The sequence below is a fragment of the Beta vulgaris genome, chromosome 1 (assembly GCF_026745355.1).
Source record: "Beta vulgaris subsp. vulgaris cultivar EL10 chromosome 1, EL10.2, whole genome shotgun sequence".
NCBI lineage: Eukaryota > Viridiplantae > Streptophyta > Magnoliopsida > Caryophyllales > Amaranthaceae > Beta > Beta vulgaris.
This window is the reverse complement of record NC_079202.1, coordinates 16,617,439-16,637,035: the sequence shown is the minus strand read 5'-3', so window position 1 is coordinate 16,637,035 and position 19,597 is coordinate 16,617,439. Positions and strand designations below refer to the sequence as shown.

The 19,597-nt window shown below is 33.2% G+C and overlaps 1 long non-coding RNA gene across 1 annotated transcript; it reads right to left on the bottom strand.

Moving 5' to 3' along the window:
• Positions 1 to 5,633: 5,633 nt before the first annotated feature.
• Positions 5,634 to 17,645, bottom strand: LOC125498204 (uncharacterized). Its single transcript, XR_007274997.1, has 2 exons — positions 16,446 to 17,645; positions 5,634 to 5,886 (listed from the first exon to the last, which is right to left on the bottom strand). It is a non-coding gene; the product is annotated as an uncharacterized LOC125498204 (long non-coding RNA).
• Between the last annotated feature and the right edge of the window lie 1,952 nt (positions 17,646 to 19,597).

Here is a 19,597-nt window from a genome sequence, read left to right as displayed (position 1 = left end):
ATATATATGTGAATTAAAAATAATATGTTAGTAAGATGTACTCCGCTTTTATTTATTTGCTACATTTTGGTTTACACAAGAATTTAGGAGATGTCATTTTCATTCTTTTTTAGTGTACTTTTTGATTTCTTTAGCATTAAATAGGGTGGGAAAAGGGAAAAAAGTAGTACTTTTTGGTGGAAAAAGAGGGGAAACAAATATAATACTATTACTTTTTGGTGTAGCAAATAAAAAAAGCAACCCTTTTTGGAAAATGTAGCAAATAAATAAAAGCAGAGGAAGTAGTTGCAAGTAAAACGAAAAAAAAAATTAGAAAAAAGCAAGTAAGGGACATCTTATATTACCAACTACTCCCTCCGTTTCATAAAGATCTTCCTTGAAACTGTTCCTACAGATACCAAGACCATATGATAGGGACATGAGAGGTTAAAAAGATAAAAAATATTCCAAATAAGGAATAAAGTAAAAGAGGGAAGCTCTTTTAGAAACGCACTTAGGGCTTGTTCTCTTCGGCATAAAACAGCTGAACAGAACTGAACTGATCTGATCTGAACTGAACTGATCTGAACTGAACTGAACTGAATTAAATTGAACTGAACTGAATTGAACTAGACTGAAATGAAATGAATAGTGATATGTGAGAGTAAAAGTATTGTCAAGAGCTGAACTGATCTGAACTGAACTGAACTGGTCTGAACTGAACTGATCTGAACTGAACTGAATTGAACTGAATTGAATTGAATTGAAATGAACTGAACTGAACTGAAAATAAGCTGGGGAGAACAGGCCCTTAAACAGAAAGAGGGAAGATCTTGAGGAAACTGAGGGATTACTAATCAATGATTTTATTTCAGGAAAAAAAATTGATTTTTAGTTCGACATTGAAAAAACAGAAGAAATAAGAATACAACAACATTCATCCATATTATTTTCATAATAACAAATCTATATTTTTCTTCTTTTTCATTTTTGCACCCTAAAACAATTGATTTGTAAAATTTACCTTTTTTACCAACTAATCCAAGAACAAGAGATTCTTTGATGTACTCATTGCAGTATAATACGCCATGTGAAAACAAAATACATGGTATCAAACACTCCAAATTCGAACACCAAATTCCCAACTTTAAATTGAACTCCAAATTTAAGTCTTTAATAGCATTACATGCAACACCAAATCAAAATTTCTCTCCTCATTAGTTTTTCCCTATTTCAATAACCCATAAACATAATTCACCAAATGTTGATTCAACATTTCAAATTCCAAATTCCCAACTTTAAATTAATTTCGGACAAAAAAATCAAACTATAAATGTTGATTCAACATTCCAAATTCCCAAATTTAAATCAATTTCGAACAAAAAAAAAAATCAAAATTCAGCAACAAACCAGAACAGATCCCCCGACCTTTATTAATTTCGCACCCATAAGTTGAGTTTGTAGACTTTGTTGTTTAGTTTGCATTAATTGATGGCGATGACAACATATGTAATGGTTTTAAGAGTTTCAAAATTTTGGGGTTTTGGAGACGGAGATATTCATGGTGGGGGTGATTTCAGGCGTCGAAAAGATTAAATATTTTGGTTTATGTGGTATGTGGACAGGGTGGTTGAAGGGAGGAGAGTGAGGCGGAGTGGAGAGCGTGAATCCTTCTTTGGGACATTTTTTTCTTCAGTGTGGTAGGGATGAGAGAGAGAGAGAGAAAGAAAGAGATTGAGAAGTATTTGGAGAGATCTTGAGCCTTGAGAGTGAGCCCATTGGATGATCTACAAGCTAAATCATGAGGAGCGAGGGAGAAAAATATTATAAAGAATTAGGAGAGAGAGAGAAGGATGATCAGATCATTGTAATGATCTGATCATTGTTGGATCATAGATAAAGCTCATGAAAGAGAATAATTGGTAGGTCTCATGCATGATGAGTTGGCAACAATCTAATGGCATTAAGAAAGCAATCCAATGGTTAAAAAGCCTAAATTGTAGATCATCCATTGTGGGTAAAAAAACATAAAAACTAATGATAGATCATAAGTGAGGTGGAAGAGAGAGGAAATATTAAAATAATAGATGATCCAAATTTTTGGATCAACCATTGTGTATGCTCTGAGGGATGGGGACATGCGAGTGACTTGACAGATATGGATGACTAGATAACTACATTTTAGAGAGAGGAAATAAGAGAACTCCAATGGTAGGCTACAACACCTTGTAGCTTGACTTGCCATGTCATCTTTTCAAGCAACATTGCTTTCTAGCTACATATAGTCTCCCAATGGTAAGCTATATCACTTTTTAGCTTGTCGTTTTTCTAAAATATGGAAATAAATAAAAGTTTCCACATGGTATATTATAATTGGATATGTTCACTCTTAATTTTTTAAGCTACTTAGCTTGTTTGGGCTACACTTGCTTGCAAGCAGGTTTATTTTTCTTCTCTCCAGTGGTTAAGCTACAACTACATATTTAGCAAAAATTGCAAGCATGCCCTTATATGAAACCATTGGAGATGCGCTAAGTATTTATGACAACCTCTACATAACAATTCTTTAGAAAATGAGGAAATAGGTATTTATGACAACCTCTATTTAACAATTCTTTAGAAAATGTTGTTCATATGAACTTATAAAAATACCTTTAGAAATACAAACTCAACTTTATCACAATTTTTTTCAAAAAATTCACACTTTTAACAATCTCTAATTAACTATTCTTCATAAATTGAGTCATATTTTGAGTAGTGAGTTAAAAAAAAACTATCTCTTGATATTAAAGCCATTGAATATATTGAAAATACAGTTGGTCTTGTAAGAGACTGTAACAGCCCGCACTTCCGAGCTACTACCTAATCACACTTAACATTCATAAATCTCGATTAATACTTAACAAGCTGCAATTAACATTCGCTTATAGTGAAAATATAATCTCGAATCCAATCTTCCAACTAAAATATTTTAATACTCTTGGTACAATTTAGCTTATCTTAGGTATCGAGGCAATATTATAAAACAACATAGAGTCATCCTTTATTTTATTAGCCATCATATCCTCTGAAACATCTTACTTAAAGAATTATCCCCTTTTTTTTCCTTGATCTTTAAATTATCCTCATCCAACACTTTATACCTGCAAAATCACTAATAGTGAAATGTACCCCCACCAGGACAGGTTCCAAGAATGAAATCAGCAAAACTGAGTACACACTGTCCAACCAGAAATTCACTTTAGTGGCTTAAACTTAGTTTCATAGCTTATTAATCTTCTAGATGATAACTTAATTCAAAACATCCATACACCATGAATTCGGATAAAAAAAAAATCATTTTATCACTCAGAATTTCCATACTCAATTGGCTCTTGAAAGTATACTAAAATCCAATAACAAAAGTTTGGATTTTTTTAAAACGAAATATAAACTCAAAACATGTTCTCTAGTCATAGTTTTAACTCACTTTACTATCCACTTATGGAAAATATACCTTTTTGGTATTAAAAACATGTACAAATTGAATATAATTCATCAAATCGAAATTCAGATACAATGATTCAGAAACCATTATTGGGAGCATATCTCTTAGTATAAAATTCATTTGTAAATACAATTTAGCATAAATCATTAAGTCACTAGTAGAAAAAGGTTGATTTGCGTCGGACCCTGGACCCCTATTTGCGTCGGACCTGGATCCAACGGCACAGGTCTCGACGCAGATGACCTAAAACTGATATGTGTCGTATGCGAAAACGATGCAGATTGTTAAGCTATTTGCTTTGCACGTTGTATACGGTGCGACGCAGATGAACACAACAACCCAACAAGTCAGAGCCACTTGCAAGCCTCATTTGCGTCGCACATAGCTCATGGTGCGGCGCAAATCATCCATCTGCGTCGCACAAACATCAACATGCGACGCAGATGAACACAACATCCCAGCAAGTCAGACCCATTTGCGTCGCACTTTGTCTTACATCCGATGCAAATGGGGTAATTTTGTTAAAAAAACATAATTCACGTAAACATCTGAATGAAAGGCAGAAGAATAAAGCAAAACAGTGGTACATAAACAGTTGCTTTACGATGGAGAACTTCCTTCGCTAAAAACAAAATTGAGCAAAACTAATAAAGAATAAAGGCCAGCAAGATCTGAAGTGTGAATACAGAGTTGAATCTTCGCTAAAAATGAAATTCAACAAAACTAATAAAAACAGAATAACAAAATCAACAAAAGCAATCAACCATAATCTATACAAAATTAAAAATTTAAAAAACGAAATTAAAAACTTAAATATTCAGATCTAACATACAAAAAACGAAACTAAAAAAATGAGCCTAAAAAAACAAAATCAGATCTAACATACAAGAATGAAATTGCACTAAATATATTTTAAAAAACCTAAATCGCCAAAATCAGAGCGAACTTCGTTCTTTCTTCAAATCAATATCATAATCTAAAGCAAAATCCTAAATCCTACATGTCAAGGTCACAATCACCGAGCAATTCTAGAGCATCCACGTAGGATTACCTATGTGGCATCCAAAAATTTTAAAGTTTTCGGTAATTTTAAAATCTTAATTAGGGGTGATTTGAGGTAATTATTGATGATTGACGTAAATTGTGGAATAAAAAAGGCAAATTCGGATTTTAAAACCTTCAATTATGTTTAAATTTGGAGATTCACTCCACATGAAAACAAACAATTACAATCTTCAATCATGTAAAAGTTGATCATCCAAATCAAAATCATTCCTTTTGAATGACGTGATTTTAGGGATTGATTCAATCAAGCTTTAATATGGAAATTCGTGATTTAATTATATTTTATTAATTTTTTAAAAAAAAATCGAGTAAAAAAACAACATTTATTTTTCACTATAAATACCCTAATCTTTATTTTTGTTGTGATTGTAACACAATTTGTCATTAGTTTCATTAATTTCCTTTATATTATTCTTTTATATATATATATATATATATATATATATATATATTATGGTCATAGTTTTATTTTTGGGAAATTCTACATGGTGGCCTCCTACTTTGGATTTTTCTACTTGGTGACAGAACCAAAAAATAAATATCAAATGACCTCATATTTTGATTAATTATACTTAATGGTCTTAATTTACTTAAAACTTAATTAACTCATCATTTAAAGTAAATTTACTAACCTATCCTTTAATTAATTATCCTAATTCAAAACCCTCCATCCGGCCTCTTCCCTCAAAAAAGAACCCCATCCCTCATCACTCTCTCATGTCACTATTACTGACTACACACAGCTTCGTCATCTTCATCACTTATTATAGATCAAGATATTGACCAAAGATTCCATACAATAATACAACAATACATGCAAATAACAATAGTTCTCTCTTACTACCAGCCATCGAGCGAACAGTTAATAGTATATTGTACAATCTTTATCAACTTTTACAGTAATCACTACGATATTATCAACATTGTTTCTGTTATGAATGTTCAATGTAGTTTACTTGCTCACGAGCTATAATTCGTGCTCGAGTTTGCTCTCAAGTGAAATAGGGATTGCCCTTGATTATAGTTGGAATTGATGTAAATTTAATCTGTAATCTCAACAAGGTAGAGAAGAACATGGTTTCTTAATTCCTCAAAGAAGGCATGCCAAAAATTTGTCAAATCATAAGAACATTCATGAATCAAAAACCTAGAAAAAACATTCCTATCAAGTAGCACAAAGGCTATTGTTTTTGTGCTGCACCATATAGTGATATAACTAAGAAAGTAGTACAAACTTTAAACAAATACAATAATGGAATTATGTAATGGTTCTCAGAAGGTTTATGAAAACTTTTGCACAAGCTTCACCGAATCATCTCATCATCATTATCATCAACCAAAATAGTTCTTGCTACCTAGCAATCAAAAGTTTGCCATTAAGTATACTAATCCACGCAAGCTTCAACAATAGAAGGAGAAAACTTAACAATCCACGTTTAATGGATGGGTTTTTGTTTTTTTCCAGAGAAGAAGGATGTTTTTTTTAATTAGGATAATTAACTAGGAGGTTTAGTAAATTTATTTTAAATAATGGGTTAGTTAGATTTTAAGTGAATTAAGATCATTAAGTATAATTAGCTAAAGTAGGAGGTCAGCTGGTATAATTTTTTTTGGCCTGCCACCATATAGAAAAAATCAAAAATAGGAGGACACCATGTAGAATTTCCCTTTATTTTTTTGGAAAGATATTATGGTCATAGTTAATTTGTATGAAATAGTGTAAACGACATAGGAAGCTAAGGAATTTACAGTTTTTATTATTATTACATGCCCAAAATTATTATAAAAAAGAAGAGGGGTATATTGTTGATTCATTATCCTCTGTCGAAGCAAGTAGTAGGTGAACTAGAAGAAAAAATTACTAAAAAAAAGTAATATTGGGATAGATTTAACGTTAATTATAATTAGGTTTTTGTGCAAGAAAGAAAATTTCATTCTAAGATAAAATGTGCAACAATATATACCCTCAACACCTTGGAACTCTTTTTCTCTCTCTAAACCAAACTCTCTGCCTTCTCTCTAAAGTCAAAACACAAGAACCTTAACCCTAGGAACTCGCCGGAGTTCCAGCGCCGCGAAAAAACCGGCGGGTTCTCCGGCGAGTTCCAACTCTAGTTCCCTCTTTAGTTTTTATTCCCTAGTTTGCTCTCTGGCGGGCGCTTTTTCCGCCTTCCCCTGTTTCGTGTCTTACTCATCTAGATCTAGAATTCCCTGCCTCCGGCGAGTTCGCTCCGGCGTAGGTATTAGGACCTCCTCCTGCAAGGATTCACACACGCGGCGGGTTTCCGGTCGTTTCGGTTTGTTTTCGAGCGACCCTCCTTGTCGCCGCCTCCCTTCGCGTTCCACCGCATCGTCGCCGCCTCCCTTTGAGTTCCACCGCCCACCGTGAGTTTTATACGGGTTTTCCGCTCCCCTTTCCCCTTGTTTTTTGTGGTTAGGTTTGTTAGGGTTTCCCCTCCCCTTCCCCCTGCTTTGTGGTTAGTTTCCCTTCCCCCTACCCCTAATAGTCAGTTTCGGGCTTCCCCTCCCCCAACCCCCCGTGTTGTGTCCGGTTTAAAAGAACCATTTGTAGGGCTTCCCCTCCCCCTCCCCCTTCGTGGTGTGTCTAGTTCAAAAACCAGTTGTAGGGCTTCCCCTTCCCCCTTAGCGTTTGTGTAGGCAGTAACTTAAGTTGCAGGGCATCCCCCCTCCCCTCTTAGTGTAGTGTATTCTATCCTCGAGTGGTGGTTGTTGGTTGGTCTAGTATGGCGCCGTTGTTTGTTCATTCAGTCTGTTTTGGTTGGCTTAGTATGGTGTTGTTGTTTATTATGGTGGAGGTACTTGTTACTTCAATCTGTCTATGTCGTTGGTTAGGATTTGAGTGGCAATCGCGTTCATGTTTGGGGTTTGCTTTCCCCGATTTTAATAATCGGATGGTTCTTCAAAATCTAACCTTGGTTAGATTTCTTTCTCGCTCGGTAATGATTTCATTTATCATTGCCTTGACAAAACGAAATCTGAAGGCGGCCCCCCAATTTATCAATTGGGATTACAGCGCGCCTACTTATTTGCGCTTCTCCTCACAGGAGAAGCCTGTAATACCCTTCCAAAAGGGTATGAAGTCACACAAGAATTGTGTGACTTCCTCAAGAAACTCGACCATCGGATTCCAGGTGACAGCAGGTCCCTGACATTGGTCTAGTCGCGAGTTCATCATCTCGCTGGTCCTTAGGTCCCTCGCTCGTGAAATCAGCTCTCTCCTCCTACTACGTTTAGCCGTTTGGCGATCGTCTTCACCAGAAGCAGCGTCATCCACCAGATCGAGCCACTTTGTTTTAGTTTATGTTATTTTTGTTTTGGCGGTTGTTGTGTAAGAGCGAGTTAAGCTCAATTTAGGTTTTGTGTTTATTTGGTTGTTTTTAGCATTAGGTTGTAATTTCTTTTTCATTAATGCAAATTGCTTCGATGTCAAAAAAAAAAAAAAATAACACCTTGAGCAAAATTTTGTACATTCGGCTTAAATGTAATCAAAGAGCTCTTACAAGTTTGTTTGAAATGTCTAATTAAAATCATGAGTTAATCAATAATCCTAGATTACAATTTTCGAAGTGTGATTCTATGCAAAAAGAGAAAATGACTTGAACTAGAGTTTGACAATAGAATTTGCTAATCTTACTTTTCGCTTTGTTAAAATTTTGTGCAGATTTGTAATGAGAAAGCAATAATTTTAGTTGATTTTAAAAACTTCCTATTCGTATTATGATATTATAATAGAGTAGTAGCTCATTGTATTGAGTTGGTAGAATACAATACATAACTTCAATTGAGAGAAATTATATATTAAACTTACGAAGCTTCAATTTGTAGTAGTAGACTTACAAGAAGGAAATATATTAAACCCTTTGAAACTTTGAGCAACAGATTGAATGCCATACGTATTTGAGCCTATGATTATCTCATTAATCATCTATATCTATATTATTATTTAAAGCAAAATTCTAAATCCTATGTGGCAAGCTCATGTTCAACGAGCAGTTCTAGAGCACAACCAATGTAAAAAACTATCATATAGGGTGTCCACGTAGAATTGGCCTTGGATGAATCCGAAATTTACAAGATTTCAGAAATTATATGCTTAATTACGGGTGATTTGAGGTAATTATGGGTGATTAGCGTAAATTATGGAATAAATAAGGCAATGTCGTTTTTTTAATCTCCAATTCCATTTAAATTTGGCCAAAAATTATTCACTCCCATATTGTTATACTTTCGGTTTTCCTTTGTAATTCATATATGTAAATGAAATTAAAATATCAATCATGCATGATTTAAATTTCCTAATTGACAGACTTGAAGGATTAAATTTGGGTTTTAAAAATAAAATAAAAGATAAAATCAATTTCATATATCATATCATATAATATATATATTTATATCTATACTGCTATCTAAAGTAAAACCCTAAATCCTACGTGGCAAGTTCATGTTCTCCGATCAATTTTTCATCTTTATAAACTAAAGACTCTCAAATTCGATGTCCACATGGCATGTCATTATATTGTGCCCAAAAATTCTTTGTAAAAATGCTAAAAAAATCGTGATTTATGTTGATTGAGTATTCAAATTAGGCAAGTAATATCATGATCTCATATGAGATTTCCAGAAATCAAGCATATCCCCTATTTTCCTAATTTTGTGATAAAAATTAGATCTATTATGTTAATGATGTATCTCTCTAGACCAGTTTTCGTTGAGGGTGAATTCTATGTAGTCGTTTCTAGAGTAACAAATAGATGGGGCTCATCATTCTGCAACATATAATATCACAATTAATGTTTTATTAAGGAAGTGTTCCAAAACTTATGATTTAGTTTTACTATCTGTAAAAATCGAAAATACATGGGTATTGGTGAATTAGTGTAATCTTTTATGTAAAAACTTATCGAAAATATAAAAATCAAAATTGTCAAATAAATTATAGAATTTTTTTTCCTATTTGCAATCTTCTTATGTATATGGATAAGTTAGTGTATGTATTTTAAGATAAATATATTATTTACTAAATCTAGGCCTAAATAACTTAATAGATTTTTAAAATTTAAAGTCATTTAAGCCCATACTCATTCTTTTAAAAAAAATTGGAATTGTCAATTAAGTTATAGGAAGCTTTTCAAATTCGTAATCTTTTTATATAGGTGTGTTACTGTGTTATTAAGGATATCTATTTCAAGATAATTCTTCTAAATTTTATATGAATTTAAAGATTTAAAAAATCTATTACTGATTATATCGTTATTCAATAACTTAATAAATCTTTGTAAGGGAAAGTTATTTAAGTCTATATATTCAAAAGTTCTTTTAACAGTTAACTAATCATTTAGAAAAAACTCATACCGGGTTTAAAGTGATTTGAAGTCATTGATAAATGATAATACCACAATGAACTTAGCTCACAACTAATCTAAATTCTTTTTAAAAAGAGATTGAAGTCTGCTTTGTACCTTCATTAGCACCAAGATTGCTGAAATAAAAAATTAGTGGAATGAGAAATCTAAAGCATGCTAAATAGCAGTAACATGCAACACAAAATAACAGCTAATTAAGAATTCACTGTTAACACAACCAAACACGACGGATGGGGGAGGAGCAGTGGGAGGAGCAAACCACCAACAACCATAACCGTGAAATTTTTCTTAACTTCTAGTTACTTTTTAAAAGTTTTTTATTGCTAACATAAATTGTTCTTGATTTTTTTTTCTTGATATTCTAAAAAGAAAATGATTAATTTTCATATTATTCCTGTTCTCGTATCAATTTTTTCATCTATTTACTTAGAGTAAATATATTTGGAATGTGTCATGTTTGAAAATAATGTCATTATAAGTTGATTATATGAAAAGTAATGATCAGATAAATGTTTGTTTCATATATAGATTTGTAAACATAGATGTAGTTCGTTTTGCCTCCGTAGATATTAGTGTTATAGTTCAATAACAATTAATTGTCACGAATATCTTCTATTTAGATAACACGCGTGATGTTCAGTCAATGAAGTGTACACCAACATCATATGGAATAATTAAGTTGCTACATCACAAAGGAGAGGGGTTAAGTGAGACTATAGAATTCAGGAGAGGTAATAGTTGCATGAAGGAGTGACGGTAATAGTGAATAATATCATTTTATTTGAACATCTAAATGAAGCAATGTGTTAAGTGAATACTTTTTCATTTGATAGGTTGAACTATAGTGTTAGAGCCTTTTCATAGTATGTTTCTTCGTATATCTTGCTTATGTACAAAGTTTTTGGTTATGGTAAATATGTAAAAGAAATTAATTGATTTGTATGGATTTCGAAATATTTACTTTCTACATTGATTTTTTTAGATTTAAATTACCTAAACTATGTACTATGCTTTACCTTACCAAGGTTAAAACCTTCTAGAATTTTTTGTTGTTCAATCTATTATATAAGGTGGTGATGTAATTACACCCTAATATACTCCCAACTTCTTTCAAGGATTTAGTTAAGTAAAAAACTTGAATAAAATTAAACTGAGAAATTGCTTTCATATCATCAAATACGACCTACAAGCAAAGGAGCTTTGATATGAGAATCACATCAAGTGATATTAGTGAAGACATTTTAATTAGTAAGCTGCAATAAGTATTGATTTACTTATTGTTCTTAGGCTGGTGTTCATAGATTGATATTTTTTTGGGCCTAGATTCCATACTTGATGTGTTGAATTTTCTTAGATATAATTAGATTTACAAAGTTATAATACAATAAGGATTGCAAAAGCTATAAGTGTTAGTTCAATAACAATTAATTGTCGATCAACAGTATCTTTTATTTTAGATAACTCGCGCGGTGTTCAGTCAATTAAGTGTACACCAACATCAGATGAGTTAATTGATACTATATCATAAAAGAGAGGGGTTGAGCCATAATAAGGAATTCAGGAGCAAAAATGATTGCATGAAGGAGTGCCAGTAATAGTGAAAATTATCATTTTATCTGAACCTCTGAATGAAGCAATGGGTTAAGCGAATAAATGGTTCTCTCGAGACCTTTTCAATTTGAGTTTTTCAGTTTCTCACTTTATTTGTTTATATGCATATATTAAAATTCAAATTTCTATATAAATAGGTATATTATGACAAATTTGCTCAGCAAAAGGTGAAGTCGATACACAAGCACGATATGGTTTACCTCTATCAATCATTGACAATGTCAAATGCACTTCGTAGAATGATTCACTTATGAATGTTAAATATATGTTACTATCTAGACAAGCATATTACTGCTTGACAAAATCCTGGTGCTCAATACATCTACATACCTTTTTATAGTTTTTGTTATACGCACAATATTATTAATATTCAAAAAATAGGTTGATATTGATGTTCATAATTTTAGATGATATGATGCATTACAATAATAAAGTAATTTCTGCTCTTATTTTAAGGTAGGGTGGGATGGGGACTGCAAGGGTAGGGTAGGGTTGGAGTTATGGTGGGATTGCAGTGGGGGTTGTAAGTGTGGGGTGAAGGTGTTGGTGGGATAGTGATAGTGGTGGCTAGGTGGTAGGGGTTATGGCGGAAGATAGAAGAACTACCACTAGTACAATAAATGCTACTTGCTGCGGTTAAAAAGTGCCCTATTGCTGCGGTTTGGGGCGCGCAGCAATTAACGGCGCAGCAATAGGTATTAATTATATTGCTGCGGTTTTAAACCGCAGCAATATTTACAAATATTGCTGTGGTTTTTAAGCCAAAACCGCAGCAATATATTTACGTTTTATCAGGTTAAAAGAGCATATTGCTGCGATTTTTAGTCCAAAACCGCAACAATATGTGGTGGCCAAAAAAAAAATTTTTTTTTTACTTTTTTTGGTTAAATAATCCAGTAGTACTCCCTACTAAAGTAGATAGGGCAATATATTGAACATTATGGTGCAATTACATCAAAAATACTTACAACAAACAACATTGAATCATATGATATAAATATATTTTTACAAATCCTAAAATTACAAAAAAAAAACTAAGAAGAAAAAAAAACTAAAAGTACAGATTCAAAATTAAAAAAACAAAAACAAAAAGAAGAGACTAAAATTACAGATTTAAGATGAAAATCACCATGACTTGGAAGACGAAGAACAAACTAATAAATTAAAATTACAAAAAATTCAGAATGAAGACGCGTACATGCGGAAAAAACAAAAAAAAAAAGAAAAACGGAAACGAAAAAAAAGAAGTTCGCATCCCAGATCTGAACGATTTAACCATCTTCCTAAGGTTTGATTTTAATGGCCGTTCGCATCTCCCAGATCTGCCAACCGAAGAAAAAAAAAGGGGAAAGATTCGAAGTGAAGAACCGGAATTCGAAGGGAAGAAAACGTAACTACTACAGGAACGACGAGGAAAGTGGTGATGACGAAGCGCCGGTGGATGATGGAGATCTGAAGCGCCGGTGTTGATGGAGATCTGAAGCGCTGGTGGTTGTTGTGTCGAGCGAGTGCTGCGACGAGGAGGAGGAAGGGCCGGGGCGTGAGGGAGGGAGAAAGTGCTGGGGCGGCGTGAGGGAGGGACGATTGCGCCTTCTGCGAGAGTACGATAACCGTCGGATTTGATGTCGGAGTGATGGACGATAACCGTCTTCTGGTTTGATAAAACCGTAAGCTTTTGGTGAAGACAGGGTGAGGAGAGATAGAGAGGGTGAGGAGGAACGGATGAGAGGAGGAAGGGATGAGGAGAGATTGTGAAAGTAAAAGTGAAACCCTAATGAGGAGAAAGGAATGAGGAGCGCTCTTTTTATTTAACCCTAGTGTACCTATTGCTGCGGTTTATAGAAGGAACCGCAGCAATAGATTAAAGTAACATTTTTAAATATTATTTTAATATATTGCTGCGGTTTTTATCAGAAACCGCAGCAATATATTTGGTCAAATAGTCAAAAATATTTCAAAAATTTTCCGTTGAAACCATATTGCTGCGGTTTTCGTCCAAAACCGCAGCAATATGGTTATTTTATATTTTTCCTTTTCTTTTTACGTGATATATTGCTGCGTATGGGTAAAACCGCCGCAATATCAGCGCAGCAAATAGCATTTATTCTACTAGTGTACAGGAGGGAGAAAAAAATACGATATAAATACGTGCAACAAATAGCATGTAAGTTTATATTATAAGGAATTGATTATAATCGTAAAAAAAAAAAAGACATTTGATTGAAGCAAAATAGATGCAATAATGAACAACTGACAAAAAAAATAGTAAGAAAAAGAAAAAAGAATTTAGTAAAACGAAGTATAATGAAATTTTTAATAAAGGGATACTAACTTGGGTGACACTGAATATAGGGCAGTATGAATCGAATCCTATAAATCCTTGGTGATGTAAGTAAATAATTGACAAAAGAAAAAAGAAAAAAGAATTCAGTAAAACGAAGTATAATGAAATTTTTAATAAAGGGATACTAACTTGGGTGACACTGAATATAGGGCAATATGAATCGAATCCTATAAATCCTTGGTGATGTAAATAAATAATTGACAAGCAAGGAATATTTTCAATTTTGGTCTCAATTGTTTTCTTCCTTCTCTTGAATCACCTTAGTCCATCGCCAGCTTGAATACCAAATAAACTAAAGAAAAGCGATAATGTAAGTTGAGGGATTGAACTTCGAAATTCACTAACATTTAATAGGATAGTGAAGGTTGTTTGGTTTTCCTAAATTGTCGAAAATTGATATTTTTTTATTAAATTCAAGGAAGAAAGATTGGGATCAAGAATGTTGTTGGATGTTTTATTTTAATGGATGAGGAAATGGAGAGGAATAGATGATGGGTGTGAGCCATGAAGTTAGCGTTTAGAGATAAGGGGGTTAAATCTTACCTATATTTGTGTTGGAATTGGGTATGATTTAGGAAAATAACATGTGGGATAACGAAAAAAAAATATTTATCAACAAATTGCTGGATTATCTATTAAAAAACCCTAATCTAAATGTTAAAAAAACATTAAAAAGTTATTTAATGGTTTATCTTGCTATGACTATAAATAGAAGTCAAGGGCAATCTATGTCTCACGTAGGCATGTATCTTCCGAGACCGGTTTACGAGCAAAAAAGGTCTCAAGATCCTTTCATTTGATAAAGAACACGGTGTGCGTATAAGTACAACAAATGTTTACAAGGAAGTGTTTGCAAACATATAAATTGCTTTAGACATTTATATTTGTAATTTGTGTTCTTCACCATTCTTACATTATGATTTTATTATTTTTTGTAATTTGTGTCATTATTATTCTGTGACTTCCTTTAAATATGTAATAAAACAATAAATACTCACGTGCATTATGCACGGGTCTTAAAACTAGTCTCGTTCTTCAATACCTTATTAGCAGTAGCGAAAACAGTAGCGAAAACATTCGAAGGGCTCGTCGGGGGAAAAAACGATGAAAAATGGTGTTGTCGTTGTTAGTGAAGAAGCAGATGGTTCGATTTGAAGAAGCAGATGAAAATGGTGTTGTCGTTGTTGGTGAAGAATCAGATGGTTCGATTTGAAGAAGCAGATGAAAATGGTGTTGTCGTTGTTGGTGAAGAATCAGATGGTTCGATTTGAAGAAGCGGATGAAAATGGTGTTGTCGTTGTTGGTGAAGAAGCAGATGGTTCGATTTGAAGAAGCACATGAAAATGGTGTTGTCGTTGTTGGTGAAGAAGCAGATGGTTCGATTTGAAGAAGCAGATGAAACGGCTTATTACGGTTGAGTGAGGGAGAGGGAGAGGGAGAAGGAGAGAGATGATGATGATGAAACGGCTCAAAGGAATTAGGGTTGAGTGAGGAAGAGGGAGAGGGGGAGAGAGAGAAGAGATGAGTGACGCGGCTGAAATCTGGGCGAATAAATTATGTATCAAATTGAAATATGGGCGCTAGGGTTTTTGAAATAAAAAGAAAGTGGGCCTCGTGGCCTTGGTATCTGCGTCGCACGTTGAGTAAGGTGCGACGCAAATTGGGCTCAGTATCTGCGTCGCATGTTGAATAAGGTGTGACGCAAATTGGTCTTTTGCAACGCACCTAAGTCACGTGCGACGCATATAGCTCGTATCTGGTACTTATGTACCTATGTTATGCGTCGCACTCCTCTTTATGTGCGATACAAATTACTTTATTGCGTCGTTAGCCATTCATGCGACGCAAATCTTCTTTTTTCTACTAGTGAGTCTTCGTAGAAGACAGAAGCTTTCGCAAAATAACTACTAGGAGTTTCCACATGAACTTTCAAAGATTGTATAATACTTTGTAGTTTCTCCTTTCAACAACCCTATAATATATCGAAGGAAGAGAATACGAATAGAGAGTGGACTAAGTCGCCATCTCTAAACTCATGGGGACTTCTCCCTCACTAATATTTGTACAACTTGCAAGACTTATTCCCATGACATATGTCCCATCATTTCATAATACACACACCATATGTGTTCATCACTGCTGCTGCAGTTTCCTCCCCATTACAATTAATAATTTCACAAATCCATATTTTCTCATAACTCAAATTAATAGTTTACTTTTTTTGACTATATATAATCAAAATCTCGTATCATAGATATCACTTTTATTCATATACTTCATAATTTCTATATAAAACTCATATCGAAATCATTTGTTTCTTGTAATACATTAGAATCATAAGTCAAACATACTTTGATCAAAATCCCTTTGTTTGCTCCACATTCGAATACAACCAAAGTTTAGATCAAAATCGAGTTCATAAAAGATATCGAATTTGTACTTCCTACGTCGAAATGTCGTTGTAAAACAATTTAAGTTTATAAGATCTAAAAACATATTGAACTCAACCCATAAACTTTGTATAATCATATGAATGATCAATTCCATGTTTGAAGGTAGCAGAACATGTGTGTACCTTGAAACGATTCCCAATAATTCGACATTATGGATCACCAACTATAGCTCGATCTCCAGAAATTATCTCCATACCATTCTTCAACAATATATCACCTCCAAACAATATCAATAAATAATACTCATCTTAATAATTTTCAAACATATAAACTCCTCATACCAAATCTTTTCAACCTGAATTACTTATCTTAACTAATCAAGGTCCCCCATTAGCCGTGGACTAAATCATTTCCAAACAAAGTCTCTTTTTCATAAATTAGACAAATAAAGGTTCAAAACAATAACAACCCAGCTTTGCTTTTTATACTTAGAAGCCAAAACCCAACTAATCTCCATAATTACAATTCACAATCTATTTTATCAACTTTGAAATAATACTCAGTAGAGCTTAATTCAAAAACTCATAAAAAAAACTTATACTCACAACTATTCTTGGATTATAGAAATCATTCTTAACAACCTCTACATAAATTATGAATTTTTTGGGCCTTGGAATTATAGAGATGAAGAAGGAAGAAATAGTTCAGAATATACCTTCACAAATCACCTTGATTTTGGTAATCTCTTTTAATAAGAGTTGAGATTTGAAAGAACACGAGTACAACATGAAGCAATAGTAGCAAGAAGCAGCACACCAATATAGTACCAACACCGGCACAACAGCACCCCCAAACAGGCGACAACAGTGCAACACCAGAAAAAAACGAAACAGAAGAGATAGAAAAAACCGCAACACAATACTAGAATCCCGAAGTAGAGGAGAGAGAAAATGCTGCAACTGGTGGAATGACCTGGGACAGCACCGATAGCACAGATGGGAAAGAAATAAGGGCAACAGCCGAGCCGACGACAACAACGACAGACTTCCGCTGAGACCCAATAGCAGCGCCGAACGCTTAGCGGCACCAACAATTTGAGTGAGAGAGATGATGCAAGAATGAAACTGAGAAACCGGGGTTTCTTTGATTTTCTAGTGTTGAATAAGAAGAATTTGAGATTGATTTGCTAGTTATAAAACCTTAAGCATTAGATTAAGCATTGAAAACTTGACAGCTCAAGGATTTGAGGTTTGTTGCCCTCATTACCTTTTGACACGAATGACAGAGAAAAGGAGACAGAAGAGTTTGAAATCTTAATATATTTTTGACACCAACTATATTGAGGGAGAATACAAATTTTTTTCTAGACTCAAAATACTAATCCTAAAACCATATAAGCAAATATCATATAAAATATAATTTTCCTTTTGTTTTAAAGCACTAAAATATGGGCTATTACAGAGACTGTCTACTTTTAATTTAAAATTAGGCATGACCCAAACCCAATATTAAGAAGAGAACATGCCACCTTTTTTTTTTAATATTGTGACTAGTTTAATCTATTTCGTGATCAGTTTAATCGATTTAGTAATGATATTCTTTAACCCGTTCAGTGACTAGTTTAATCCACTTAGTGACTAGTTTAATCTGTTTTGTAAGACTACCAAGTTATTTTTTTGAAATTTTTCTGTTGTAGTTCGAGAATCAAGAAAACAAAGAAAGGAGAAGAGAAGGACTACCTAGAATAGTATTAGGATAGAGTGAAATAGAATGGACATCTTAGAAAAATTTAGTATTAGGTTCGTCTAATATTATGCTAAAATTAGACCGCCTATCCTAATAATTTGTGTTGAAAATATTCATAATATTAAGCTGATTATTTTATATATTAAGAAGTATGAAGTAAAGTAAGAGATTGAATCACATAATTTGTATCAAGGAGAATTATTCGATATTATGTTACTTAAATCGCATCAAAAGAAGCATATCAGCCCTTAAATTTATTCTACTTAATTAGTTTATGTTCATGTTTGTGCTTCACCCAAGCATTTTGTTATTCTTTGTTCATTTAACTTGAATATTTTAATTACATATACATTGATATGCAATTATAATAAAGGATTTAATGAAGTGTTTTTTATTTAGTAACAATCTGGGTTGTACATTAATACTTAAAACTTATATTGAAAGATATATATATGTACATATATTCGTGTTAGTATTTTTGTAGAAAGTTGTGATATGTAAATGTATTATTAAAATATATGCATTGATAAATGTATTATTATTATATATGAGTTAATAAATGTATTATTACTAAAACTGATGTTATTTAGAGGAATTATAATTCAAGAGGTAAAGGTATTGAAAAATTGCAATATTTCAACTATATAATAGAGTTTAGGTAAAATAGTATCATACCAATTATCTTAGCTTTCTTAAAATAGGTGGCTAACTGAAAAAAAGTAAAATCAAACAGATAAATTAGATAGGTGTAGTTAGAATTGGATAGGGTGTTAATGTTAAAGTTGGATTAATGGGACAGTTAAATTAACAAAAAGGGTTAATCATCAATTTATGATAAACGCATTAAATTGATATGTATAGTTTTATAATAGATGAAAACGAAATTCAAAATACTACAAAACGGAGGAATTGGAGTAACGATAAACGACGTCAAAATCAATCACTCACTCTATAAGAAAGAGAACGTTAGACTGCAACAAGATGGTCCAAATACGCTCATGGACATGGAGAAAATGCGGTTGCTTCTAAAGGTCATTGCATGATTGAAGATTGCAATGATCAATCAAACCCTTCAGCAGTAAGAAGGCCCATGTTAGACATTACTAACTCTAATAGTCGTGACATTGACGGACATGAAAGACAAAATGGTGTGCATTATAAAGTTAATTAACTTAGTGTAAATATGTAAAAAAGATCATTCATTAGTCTTACATGAAAAAAAAACCTTCTCGATTATACAGTACACCCCATTGGTGAACTCAGTTCACTCGACAAAAAACCACACAAGCACACATTGAAAATGAAAACAATGTTACGGGGACTTCACAAATGGAAATAACTTGCACAATCGACTTAATTATGTGGGAAAAAGTAGTAGAGCCAATGTAGACCTATTACAACCCACATCAGATGCAAGAGACATTCCGCACTTAGCTTACACTGAAAGTGAAAGTTGTTTGCCCGGTCAAACGTTTAAAGCTGATGATAACAATAGATTCCACTGGAACAAATTATCAAGTCCTATCTCTGATATTGTACGAAGATTAGAAAGTAGGAAGACGGGACTATATAAATTGTGTAAGAAACT